This window comes from Tauraco erythrolophus, chromosome 6 (assembly GCF_009769465.1).
Source record: "Tauraco erythrolophus isolate bTauEry1 chromosome 6, bTauEry1.pri, whole genome shotgun sequence".
Classification (NCBI taxonomy): domain Eukaryota; kingdom Metazoa; phylum Chordata; class Aves; order Musophagiformes; family Musophagidae; genus Tauraco; species Tauraco erythrolophus.
Window position 1 is genome coordinate 53,967,039 of NC_141470.1, and position 14,010 is coordinate 53,981,048.

At 45.8% G+C, this 14,010-nt stretch overlaps 1 protein-coding gene across 7 annotated transcripts in view; it reads right to left on the minus strand.

The window, feature by feature from the left end:
• Nucleotides 1-14,010, minus strand: part of FOXN3 (forkhead box N3) — a 230,669-nt gene that overhangs the window by 190,405 nt on the left and 26,254 nt on the right. The window contains exon 1 of one of the 7 annotated variants that reach the window (XM_086613086.1): nucleotides 1,445-1,469. The exons of the other annotated variants lie outside the window; for them this stretch is intronic. The gene's annotated coding sequence lies outside the window, so the exon portion shown is untranslated. Of the gene's footprint in view, nucleotides 1-1,444; nucleotides 1,470-14,010 lie in introns of those variants that run through there. 7 annotated transcript variants of the gene reach the window in all.

The window sequence follows — 14,010 nt, forward strand, 5'->3', positions numbered from 1 at the left end:
ACCTCAACTCAAAGTGCTCATCCAACTGCGACTCAAAGAGCAGAGATGATCTGTGGTACCAGCAGGTGAATTCCAGTCTCAGGGGCTTGCGGGAGCTACTGGCCCCTTCTCCACCTGAAGACCTTCCTAGATCTGTCCCGGGAAGCCTTTTTCTTTGAGGGCAAGGTTTCCCGGTGCCACTCGGATGCTGCAGGTCTGCTCTGCTGAGCTGCAACGTCTGTCTAATTCTCAAACAACTCTATTTTCGCACCGCGACAATGCCAGCTCATCTGAGCCCAATTAAAGCCCCGAAGAATGATTCATAGCAAACTGAACCGTATTTACTTTCAGTTCATTATCACACTCACAACTTGTAATTTTGGAAATTTTATATTCTGAGTGTGGCAGTGGGCTACAGTCTGCACACCTCTTGCTATTGTATTGAGACATGCCTGAGAGAGATGTCTTTCTCTTTTCTTTTTTTTCCCCCCCTCTCCTTGGAGGGGAATTAAGGCAGCAGAGAACTTTGAAAGCTTTGATCTGTTCATGGTATCCACAATACAGAATCCTAGGTAACATACGAACCAGAGGAAACTCCATCTTTAACCGGCTGGACCAGTCCCAGGATGAAGGTTTGCTCTGGGCAAGGACAAGACAAGTAGGTTCTTTAGTATTTTTTGTTTAATGTCCTTTTAGCGTGAGACTAGGCTGGTGCGCAAATGTCTGCACGACTGCTTGAATGAGCCACACTTCTCTTTTAGGGCCTTGTTCTGGCAAAATTCCCACTGAACTCAGCAGGGGTTTGGCAGAGTGGGAACTGAGGAGCAGCCCCAGACCCAGACCTGCGGGACAGGTACGTGAGCACAGGGTAGTGTTTAATTAAATACATTCAGGTTCTACAACCTGAGAATACTTGTAATCTGCACAAATGGCAAAACAATACAATTAAAGCCAAAATGCTCAGCTCGGAGACAAGACAAAAGTGGTGCTGAGATGCCAGATTGCATCGTTATCAATTCTTAAAGCTCATGGTACCTTAAGTGCATTTAAAGGATCATAACTATTACAGCCCAATTACCACTGGGACCCCAGAGCAGGTGCACTCATCTAAACAGAAGCCTCAGAGAAAGCAATTCAAATTGAAATTGCTACAGGATTTTCAAAGTGTGAAAGGGACTTGTTGAGAGTAATTAAAGGCTCCAGGATGCAAAATAAAAAGGACGTATTCTATCCGGACACATGGGAAAGAAACCGTCATCTCCAGGTATGCAAACCGATGGTAGGAGTTGAGCTCCCCGGCAGCCGAGTAGACACCCACAGGGTGCCAGGGCAGGCAAACCGGTGGGATAAGCAGAGGAGTCTGTCTGCGTGAACCCTGCTTGATATGTGTAGTGATCACAAAGTGATTAGTGTGACAACTACTGGCTAACGAGCACGCTGGTCTCTAGGTAAACGTGGTATCTACCATGGGCTGGCATGGCCGAGGGAAGACCTTGGAAGGCAAAGCAGGGTGGTGGCTCGAAGGAAGATCACAGCCGTGGATTTAGGGTGAGAGGCTTTGGTGGTATCAGCTGGAAGCGCCAGGAGGTTTCTGAGAAGCAGGACAAAACATGCAGCAATGCTGTGTCACACACTAGACTGGAGCCAAAAAAAAACCCAAATAAACCCTTACACACAGAGACAGAAAACAGAATACAACAAAGAAACTATGGGCAGTAGAAAGGAAGAGGTTTCCAGGACACATTGCAGGTGCAGGTGGGATCCAGATAACCCTAAGCCCAACCCAGGAGATACTCCCAGTGGCAGAGCAAGATGAGATATGCAGAGCCTGTTGCTATTTGGGTTACAATACTTATAATTTTTCTTCTGTTAAAGAAGTACTGCTGTGGGGTGGTCTCAGGCTCTGGTTACCTCTGAAGGCAAAAAAACAACATGGAAGTCAGAAGAATTGCAGCTCCAGGGTTACTCTGAGGAGACTGCTTGAACTCCAGAGCGCAGCAGGCTGGGAAGGGCTGCCAGGAGCACGGGAGCAGCAAGGTGGGATCCATCAGGACCCCAGGGCATGCACACTGTACATCGCCTCTGCTTTGGGTCTCACCACAGGGACTAGGGCCTCAGCTGGGAGCTGCAGCTAGGAAACTGAGCCAAGGAAAATGCAGGAGAAACCACCATCTCCCACATTTTCTTCCTTTTCAAGAGCCTGTGACACTTCAGCTCGGGAATTTTCACAGTCCATAAGGACACCTGGGCACTCCAGCTTAATCCTGAAAGTCAAAAAAAACCCTTAAACATTGGAATAAATAAATAGCAGTGCTATCCTGCAGAGGTTATTTAAGCATTAATTTCGACAGACAGATGGTGTGGAGTGAGAAGGGCTATGTACAGAAGAGTGAAGCCAGGCACTGGACGTGAATTTTCACTCCTGACATTTCCACCCTTTGAAATACCTCCTCCTCTCCTGGAGGAAAAACTAAAAGAAAATTAAAAAAAAAAACACCACAAAAAAGCCCCAAAACAAAATGCACACTTGCACCTTCCATTTGTAGCAGTAACGTGGGGCTAGAAAAGTGCTGTTGTTGAAAAGTGTGAGCCTAAGGTTTGCCACAGCCCAACAAATAACGTCTTTCGGAAGAGGTGCTGTAGCAGTCGCTTGCTTCCCACTACCCAAACCCCCACAAAAACCTGCTCCGTGCTCCGGCATCCCAGCAGCCCCCTGCAGTGCCACGCTCCGGGGCGGAGTGCCGGGGCCCAAGGCACTAACAGGAGGGTGCAGCGAAGCCAGCATCATCTCTTTCTTCTACGGCTCAGTTTAGTTTATACGCCACCTGACTGGGACAATACACAGAAGGGAGGAAAAGTTACGGGCACATGCCTACATCTCTGACTGCCATAAATCTATGATTTTATTGCGGTAATATCTGTCACTACAGCAATTTGCCTGCGGCTATTCCACCTTGTGCCATGATCCCATCAGATCTTCAAATCCAAAGGAGGCGGCGCAGGGAGAGAGCAGCAGGTGCCTGGGGCACACATCCTGCCGCCAGCACCCGCCCCGACCCTGTGCCCCAAATCCCAGTCGGGGGGTGGCGTGCATGAGGACACGCTGCCCTTCGCCCAAGCCCGCTGCTTTAGGCACCACCTAGCCTGCTCCACACCCCGGCTGCCGTCACCAGAGGTCCTGGTACCCCCATGGCAGTGCTTTTCCCTGCTCTCCCTGGTCCCCCCTCACCCTGCAGCCCCCCGGCCCTGAGGAGACAGGGCCAGTGCTCATGCCAGCCTGGGAACAGCGGGAAGTCAAAATAAGAGTTTTGCCAACGCTGCTGAAATAACCAGATTCATCTCTGGGCATATGGCGATATCTTCAGGGAGAGAGGAAGCCGCTGCTGCCTCCTTGCCAAACTCCTAGTATTTATGGAGTATTTACATGTTACATATCTCGAGTTTCTCTCCTTGCTCCGGCTGCTCGCTGTGGCAGGATGACGCAGCCTGGCCAGCAGGGACTGAGGATACCCTGCCCACAGCCCCTGCCATGCTAACTACAGACAGGCAATTTTAGGTACTTCAAGCTACTCTGTTTTTCTCCCAGACTTAAGCAGAATAGCCTACCAAAAGAATGAGCCGGTTTTAAATGCGTCCATAAAACACCATGGGCTCCCACTCAAGACCACAATACAGCCCAGGGAGAGCTCAGGAGGAGAAGGGACCCAGCTGAGCCCACCACAGAGGTGGGGTCCTCATCCCTTTTCAGAGGTTGCTCTGAACAACCATGAAGGACACAAGCAAGAAAACACAGCTAGGTCCTTTTAACATGAAAAAGGCATTTTGCAAGAGGGGCCAGCTTCACTTTTTAAGAGAGCAGGGAAAACCAGAGAACAGGGAAAACCTACCAGTCAAACAACCTCTGGCACTGGAGAGCACCCAGCCCTGGAGGACTTCTGCACGAAGGATGATACAGAGGAGAATTTCATCTTCCGCTAAAAAATGCGTCGCCCTTGTTCTCAGAAATGAACCAGAAAAGCTAAAAACTAAAAACTAAAACTGAATGGACAAAACCACTGACTGCCCAAGCCCAGAGGCTGGGGAACCAGTCCAGATTTCTTCTAGAGCCTAACTTTGATTTAGGCTGCAGTAGAAGAAGGTCTCGCCCAGCCACCCGGCGTGGTGCCCGTGCCCCAGCAGGAAGGGGCTAGGCAGGCAGGGGGGCAGGCTGCAGAAGCTGAGGCTGCTGCTGACCAGGAGAGGGGTTCAGCTTTACCAACACAACCTGTGACTTACTTTAAAAGGATGTTCACATACAGAAGTTCCCTGTCACCTTGCAGCCATGTGTTTAAACACAAACATCGAAAACAAGACATGTCCTGAAGTGTTCAAAACCTCAAGTGAGGCACAAGCAGTTTGCAGCATGATGAAGAACCACAACCACAGGATGCTCCATGGGAAGACCAAGAGAAGCCAGCAAGCACACAGCACTTGGAGGGCCCTCTTCAACCCAGCGCTCACTCTGTGAGCTGCTGCCAGCCATGGGCTCCACCTGCCCAGCAGTCCATCCCCAGGACCCAAACCCCTTCCAGAGCCACAGTTTCAGACATGAAGACATTACAGCTTACGTACCTTCTAGACAAAATGAACACTGCCGTGCTGATGTAACCATTGGCAAGCACCACTATGCTACTTCGAATTGAGAGGGAGTTGCATGCCCAAACCGAAGCCAAGAACAATTCTGCCAATATATCCAGAAAAAGCACAGTCTTATGTCTCTCAAATACTTCCAGAAGATATTATGGAAGGGTCAGATCTCCATTAAAGTGTGACAACAGCATAAAAATATATCACTGATAAAAATACATATGTATCTTCTCAACAGAACATTTTTGAAAGGAAGCCAGCTGGCATACAAACAGGTGATGTATTGAACAGGTTACAAAAAAATACATGTTCTAACGAAAATGTTTGCAACTTTTTCCACTGAGCACATAAAAGATATTCACAGCAATAATTACAATGTTCTTTGAATACTTAACAAAGAGACGGCTGCGTTTCAAAAAATCCACTTTCCAAAGACTGCATGGAATTCTGTGTGCCAGTCAGCTATGTCAGAGCAACAACTACATACTTTTTGATATATACACTCATGATATGTATTTATTCATTTATATTCCTAAATAAATATACTGTATACATACATGTTATATATATACACACATAAAATACATATTATTTAGAAACAAGTCTTGTTTAAAGTTAAGAAGTAGAATTTTATGTCAGAAATAAAACAAATTGCAGATGAAATTCAAGAGCGATGAATCTGCCTGACATAAGGAAACACATTTCTGCTTCAGGTTGTTCTTTCACATTAAAATCTGCACATGCTCTGTGGTATCAGTTTGGTTTAAATTTTTACTAATTGTTTTCACAATTAGCATTTCACTCTCACTATCACAATCTGAAAATCAAAGTTTAGGACTGTCTGACAAAGGCGATAAGAAGTTAGTGAGGAACAAACTCTTCCAAGCTCCTTTCAGCAAGGTGGCAGCCAGGACTTAGAAGCCCTCATTGCCCCATCAGGTAAAGAAAGACCATGAAGCCTCAACATTCACAAGGTAGCTGGTAAAGTTCAGTAAATATATTAACCTCCTTTACATATTTCCTTTAGTTTAAGACACAGTCCAGAGGAAAGTGCCTTTTCCAACACAAAATCTTCTAAACCATCACAGGAAATTTCAGCAAAACTATTTTTTTTTCCAGACATGTTTTTCCTCATCTGCACTTCACAGTGATCCCCAGCTTCCTAAAAGGAATCGAATGTTATTCCTAGGTGTTTTCATGAACTACTCCTAGATGTGTTCATGAACTGACCACTCTTTCCAAGCCATTATAGACCTGTGCTTGCCTGGGTCTCCTCTGCCCCCTCACTCCTCTGCAAGCTCAAGGAAGAGAAGGAGATACAGAAGCTGTAGCCTCCAGCCAGCCTCAGCATCAAGCACCCATCATCCATGCAGATGTAAGCCACTCCCACCTAGATGCCTGTTCCTCTCCCTGTTAACATTCTCTGCCCAATCACGATGGTGGAGATTTCAGACTTGCTCTGACTAGCAAAGATGAACGGCTACCATAGGAGATGCGGGTAAAATGCAAAAGTTTCCCCCTACCTGGCTTTCACTGCAACCTCTGTAACATCCTTTAGTCAACAGAAATAGCCTAGAAACTGGAAAATTATAACATGGGTACGACAGACTTCTCTGGAACAGGGAAAATTAATTAAGGAGTCCCTCTTTCTCTTCCTTGCAGCAGCTCTCTGTGGATGTTCACGAGAATCTGCAAATGATTCAGATGGCAACATTCACCAGCAAGATCAGCTCTGCCAATTATTCCTGCACCTATCTATTAAATTTAAGAAACCCCTGAGAATCTAAGCCTGTCACAGACTGGGAGCTGAAATTAATTTACCATGCGAGAAAAGTTTTTAGAAAACTCTTGCCACAGAGTGCTCGCTGGCTTGGACCCTCACTGGAGAGGGCCTGTGGACTCCACCAGCAAGAGTAAAATACTAGCAGAGCTGTGTGTTTTCCTCAGTGGAGCATGGCACAATTAGCAGCATTAATGGATAGACTAGTCATTTAATTCAGTTTTTTGTTCCACAAATAAAGTCTTCTGTCTGTTTTTTATTTGGTTTTATAAATTAACCTCTTTCTTTTCTCATTAAGTAAACAATGAATGAAGGATTACTCTGCGGGAAAGACGCAAGTGCAAAGGGCAGTGGTTTTCTACTGCTGCAGCAATTTCCTTTCATGCTTCTAAGTAACTCTGCTCTAGAAGGCAGAAAATCATTGACGTCTAATCATTTATTTAGTAAGATACGCTGTTTTCTTTTAGCTTAGGGAAACCTGTGGCTGGAAAGCTACACTAAAAGTTGGTCTGTTTATGAATGGTCCCCGGTCCTTCAAACAGTGATGGAGAAACTCTTTTGACTGAATCAGACATTAAGCAGCGGTGCAGCACAGGGGAGGAAGGACAATGCCTGATGCACTTTGTTATTTGGACCTAAAGTCCCCATCAGTCTCATCATGGGCATGTCTGTCTTCGCTGTACCTCTGGTGCAAGGGCATTACGCAGCTGAAGGTCCCAGAGGCCTGGCTGAGCCACAGTTGACTCCAAGGTGGACCTCTCCAGGGGGCACATGGCTGTGAGTTTGTTTGCCCCAAGGCTCACCTTGTTCTGGTCGGACTGAACCTCACTTTCCCTCTATGGGTTTTAAAACAGCCATGTGCCGGGATTCTGCTGAGAAAAGCTAAGCTTTACAGCAATAAAGTCAAATTTTTTTCTTTCATTTCTCCTCTCTTAAAGGAGGAGAAACGAACAGCAGATTGACAGAAAAGACTGTTCACCTCTGCTCGGCACCTGTGAGACAACCTTAGAGCACTGGGTGCAGAGACATTGATGTATGGAGCAAGTCCTGTGGAGGGACACTAAGAAGGTCAGGGGGCTGGAGGACAGGACACACATGGAGAGGCTGAGGGAGCAGGGCTTCTTTGGCCTACATAAGACAAGGCTCTGGGGAAAGCTTATCGACGTCTACAACTACCTAACAGGAGGGTGTCAGAGGCTCAGTCAGATTTCCCTTGAAGGTCTACAGGAACAGGGCAAGAGACAACAGACACAAGATGAACATAGAAAGTTCCAGTTGGATCACGAACAAAAAAAAAAAAACACAATAAGGGCAGTCAAGTGTTTGAGCAGACCACCCAGAGAGGCTGTGAAATCTCCATCCGGGAGCAAATGGCTCTTGTTAGGTCTGAGCAGGCTGTTGGACCAGATGACCGCCAGAAGACTCTTCCAGTCTAAATTATATCTCTGTAATTCTGTGATGCTATGTGCAGGTTTTGAAAACAAGGAAGGTCCCCACACTACATGCACAAGCATGTCTCAGTCAAAGCCAAAAGCAATAGCAGAAGAGTTGTTACCTCCTCTGCCTTTTCAAAATCCCTAACATAACAAACCTGAAGATGTTTCCAGAATCTTATTCCTGTGCATTTATCCCTGGACACTGCTAAAGGCCCTCAGCATTGCTATGGCCTTCTTCATAATGTGGTACCTTATACCCCCTGTATTGCCAATGGGGTGCACTACATGGCACCTGGGTACACAACTTCTCTCTTGGTCTCACCAGGAGGAAAAGCCTTGACACGCTGTAGAGCGCATGGACGTGCACCTGAGGTGTGCAAGTAACCGGATGCAAGGAGCTTTTGCACTTAAGAAGAGCCTGTTACATGCTAAGCCACTAACATAACATAGTCATGAGATGGGTATGCGATACCTCTGTGTTTTCATTTCACTGCTGTATGCCCTTAGCTGCTGTAGCCTAGTTGAAGTTTGGAGGTGCTAACAGAGAGTTACAAGCCAGTTACGCCAGGATGGACCCTGCCCCATATTCAGGCTAAACTCTACCACTAAGTCTAGTTCCTGTGTTTCTGTGACACAGTTGTAGGGGCATCTTCAAAAACCTCCAGTGAACAAAGGTTAATGACAAAACATACTTCAGATCCCACAGACAAACAACCAAACACAGAAATTTAACGAGTCCCAAATCCACATTTTTCTTAGGCCTTCCTCAGCACTGTGGATGAAGAGTTGTTTCGTATCAGCAACCTCCTCAGGCAGGCTCCTCAAACAGCAGCACTGCTGAGCCACGGACCACCACCACTGTTACACAGAGGCTGAGGGATACTGCAGGCAAACAGCCTCTTCCCTAGGGAAGTCCCATTTCTCCAGAGAGGCCAGCAGGCTGAAAGGGTTCTCATAAAATTTCTGTTTTCCAGGCTGGTCAACAGCTTTGTGCTGCATTCCTCTCCAGACGCACTCCAGCTTGGCGGTACTGGTTAATGAGAAGCTCAACATGAGCCAGCAATGTGTGCTGGCAGCCCAGAAAGCCATCTATATCCTGGGCTGCATCCAAAGAAGCGTGGCCAGCCGGTCAAGGGAGGTGATTCTGCCCCTCTACTCTGCTCTTGTGAGACCCCACCTGGAATACTGCATTCAGCTCTGGGGTCTCCAACACAAGAAGGACATGGAGCTGCTGGAGCGGGTCCAGAGGAGGGCCACAAAGATGATCCAAGGGCTGGAGCACCTCTGCTATGAAGACAGGCTGAGAAAGTTGGGAGTGATCAGCCTGGAGAAGAGAAGGCTCCCGGAAGATCTTATTGCAGCCTTCCAGTACCTAAAGGGGGCCTACGAGAAAGCTGGAGAGGGACTTTTGACAAGGACGTGTAGTGATAGGACACAGGGCAATGGATTTAAACTCCAAGAGGGTAGATTTCAATTAGATATAAGGAAGAAATTCTTCCTTCTGAAGGTGGTGAAACACTGGAACAGGTTGCCCAGAGATGTTGTGGATGCCCCATCCCTGGAAGTATTCAAGGCCAGGCTGGATGAGGCTTTGGGCAAACTGGTGTAGTGGAGGGTGTCGCTGCCCATGGCAGGGAGGTGGGAACTAGATGATCTTTAAGGTCCCTTCCAACCCAAACCATTCTATGATTCAATTAGATTTAAAGGAATTTTCGAATTATGTTTCAATAGGGACAATTAACCAAGTGACCGAAGCACTGTATCCTACTGCCCTCATTCTCACTTCATCAATCTTTGTGCCACCCACAAACTTTATCAGAAATAATTTTATATTTACTTTGAGATCAGTACCAAAAATGATGAATAGCATGGGGGCTCTGACTGATCCCTGCAGAGCTACATTAAAAATGTTCCCATTCAGTGATGATTCCCTATTGACAACTACTTGTTGAGATCTGTCAGTTACCCGGTTCTTAATACATTCAACATGTGCTTCAGTGGAAGTATATAGTACTAATATTTTAATCATAATGTCATGTGGAATAAAATCAAACGCCTTACAGAAGTTTAAGTATATTATATCTACACAGTTATCTTATCCCCCAAACTTGCAATCTCATCAGATAAATCAGGTTTGTTTGACAAGGCATATTCTCCAAAAAAGAATGTTGAATGGCATTAATTATATTCCCTACCTTTAATTCTCTAAATCCTCTATCAGTTCTTGTGTTCTTTTGCCTGGGATTGATGTCAGGCTAAGCCGCCTGCAGTTACCCAGGATCTTCCTCTTGCACACGTTCACTCATTGTGAATTTCCAAGAGGTGTAAGTTAACAGAAACAGACCAAAGATCTTCTGTGTTGACTTCTTTTAGGATTTTTGACAAGTTACCCGGCCCCAGTCACCAGAAAACATTTAAACACTACCTCACTTCACCATATTGTTCAGACTGAACTGCCGATGCTCTGAATACGACACATAGCTCTACCTAGCCTTCACCACGCACAGTGGGGTCAGTCCACTGACAAAGACCAACCAGCCAAAGATCTAGAAGGCAACGATGAGTTTGGTGGAAAAAGGACAGTGCTCTGAGGAGTCTGCTCACATTAAGCACGTCTATTCATTTCAAGGAATGTTCTCCCTCCCTACCGCATCCTTGTCAGTCAACCCAGCCTGTAGCCAAGCTTACATTTCACACCAAGACTCAACTATCCCACTACAATCTTTATAAGCAAAGAAATACTTTTTATGAACTATGGGTAGGAATCTCCAGCCCATGCTAGTAGATGAAGACCTTGCTGCAACTTTTCATGTTTTATCACCTCTTCACTAGCAATAGCCATGCAAACTACTCAGGCATGAAGCCTTTAGTGCTATGGAGACTGCTGCTGCTTGTACAAAATGCATCGGCGCACCTCTTCAGCAACACAAGACACAGCTGTCCTATAAGCTTTGTGCCACTCAACTATACCAAATCCAGACCAGTGTCTTCTCCTGATTACGAAGTCTCCCATAGAACGAGTCCAAGTTGACTACAATATCTTCAACAGCACCCAACTGAGGGCTGTGGTCAGCAGTTTGGGTCTTCAAGCACAGTAGAGCTTTCCACTGTGTCAGGAAAGCGGTGCAGGAAACAGCATCTTCCTGGGAGCTGGGCTGAGTCTGGGGCTAACTTCCCAGGAATTAAGGGAATCTTATCTAATAATACATAAAATAATTGTCATGGTTTTAACTCAGCAGGCAGACAAACATCACACAGCTGCTCACTCACCATCCCCTGCCCCTGGTGGGATAGGGGAGAGAATCAGAGGGGTAAAGGTAAGGAGACTCATGGGTAGAGATAAGAACAATTTAATAATCAAAATAAAACAAAATACAAAATTATAATGATGATGATGATAATAACAATAGAATAGTGATGCACAGTGTAACTGCTCTCCACCTGCTGACCAAAACCCAGCCTGTCCCTGGCTAGCAATCTCGGAGGACAGAAATCCCAAAACCGTAATCCTGGAAGAGAGAGAGCAAACTTCTCAGCCAACCCTCAATTATACGTTAAGCAGGACGTCGCATGGTATGGAATATCCCATTGGCCAATTTGTATCAGTTGCTGTGGCTACGCTCACTCCCAGCTTCTTGTGCACCTGCACTCTAGCAAAGCATGGGAAGTTGAAAAGTCCTTGATTTCTTAGCAACAACTAAAAACATCAGTATATAATCAACATTCTTCTCATACCAAATCCCATACTAAATCCAAAACACAGCACTATTTTAGCTACTAAGAAGAAAATTAACTCTATCCCAGCTGAAATCAGGACAATAATAGACAAAATTCACCTACCACAAAAGACCTAGTATTGCATCCCAAAAAGGGACCTGACAGATCAATGCATTTCACTGAAATGCCCTCCTCTGCCTAGGGATAATTCGTCTGATAGTAGGAGATGGTGCTCCAGATAGCTAGGACACATGCCAGCCAGAGAGCTTTACAAACACCATCAGCCTGATGTGCATCCAGAAGGGGATGCAGAGCCTGTGTGTTTGCTCCAGTCAATGTTATTAAAATGGAAGAAAATTATGCATTTAAATAAAACTCTTCTAGCAGGAGGTACAGCAGCAGTTCAGTGAGAAGCATTAAACATGCTTATTCCACTTCACCCATTAACTATTTTTAATTTTTAAGCAAGTTATTACAGCTACTATAATATTATAAATATTATATTACTCATTCAAAAAGATTAAATGGTCTCAAATAAGAGAAGATATTCTTGTTGCTGCTTTAGTAGGTCTTTGTGATCAGCTACCTGGCTTCTCTATCCTTCCTCCATGCTCTCCTAGGACACCATCCTCGATAGCACTGGGTGACCTCAATTCCAGCTCATCCTAAGGGAAAGTATAAACACTCAGCATCAAGCAGAATCAATCTCTGAACATACTCCAGTAAGTGAAACCACACCGTGAGCCTGTTCTGGTGTTACATCTGTGTCTACGTTTAGCCTGTATCCGAGGCTAAATAACAGACAGCTGTTCTATCACCCAATGACCCCTCCCCACTCAAGAACGGGAATTGGGAAAAGGAAGGAAGACCCACGCGTTGAGATAAGAACTATTTAATAAATGAAATAAAACAAAATGGAAAATTATAATTATAATAATAATAATATATACAGACAAGTGATGTACAGTGCAACTGTTCACCACCCCTTGACCAAAGTCCAGCCCATTCCCGGCTAGTGATCCCAGAGCAGGAAAATCCCAAAACCACAATCCCAGAAGAGAGCGAGTGTAGGCCTTGGGAGCAGAACATCAGGCGAGACCCTCCAGACATGGCTACCACTGAGAAAAAGAAAGGCCATCTTCAACAAACTTTCCAGTTTATAGTGAGCATGATGTTACATGGCATGGAATGCCTATTTGCCAATTTAGGTGCCAGTTGCTCTGGCCACACTCATTCCAGGCTCTTGGACTTCTGGTTCGCTAGCAAAAACAAGTTGAAAAGCCCTTGATCACTATGGATACCTCCATACCACAGTGGGCTACAAACTAAAACAAAGTGTCTTATCAAGTTTTTTCTCACCAAATCGGGTGCTGCAGTCTGCTTAAAAATGCAGCTTATTTTAGAAGTGTAGCTTTTATGAACAGAAAACCAATTCTACGATTCTATACCAGTGAAACCAGGTCAATCCATGATCCATATCATGTAATTTAGGATGCTGCAAAGTGCTGACCTCTGCCTACGATTGCACTGGTCGCCCAGTCTCCAGCAGAGAGGCCACGCAGCCTCCATGGAGGCAACCACCTGGTCAGAAGCACTCCTTGGGCTGGGCCAATTGGCACCTCGAGCACCCGTTTCTCTCTGCGGACTATGGAGGGGGAATGGCTGCTTGCGGCACAGATAGCATCCGCACCACACCGGCCAGGTGAGACCCACCGCGCAGGGCACACGGCAGGGCTGAAACACCTCCTCTGTCTGCAATAAAGGCTCTAATCTAACAGTTTACCTGTGTGTACTACATGGTGGTTTCTTATAATGTAAATCCTTTAAGGTGGAAAATGGTCCTTTTTGGTCCGACTAACAGCAGGATCATGGGTCAGAACCAGGCTCATCAGGAGTCTTCACAACGCAGATTAATGCCGTACTCGTTGGGACCAGCACCGTAAGGGTGAGCAGTCTCTCCTGCACAGACCCCGACTGACGCTCTTCATTACGTGGGCTACAGCACATTCCCATCTGGCTCCTCAGTGAGGAGGGGGGGGAAAAAAAGTTGATCTAACTATGGGAAGGAAAGTCTGTCTTTGACCTTTCGCTGAAACAGGAACCCATGAGCACCCATGACAATCTCAGTCAAAAGGAGCGGGACTCACCTCCGCTGGGCTCAGCTAAAGAGAGGACCACACACCAGTCTCATAATTAAGAGTGAATATGGCAAGAGTTGCACTCGGACTGGGAGAAGAGCAAGACCACTTGTTCCCTTATCATACTTTCTATTGTAAGAAACGTTTCTCACCAACAACCCATGATTCATTCAACTAAAACCTTCATATGTAGCCTTTTGCTGTTATCCAGGCTCCCATCTGGTAAATATGTTAGTTTTTCATAGTCCTTATTCGCTTCCCAGCAAATAAGCACACCAGCATTCTGAAAACATTGCTCCTTTTGAATTTCAGGCATCTGCTTCCAGGTACTTCT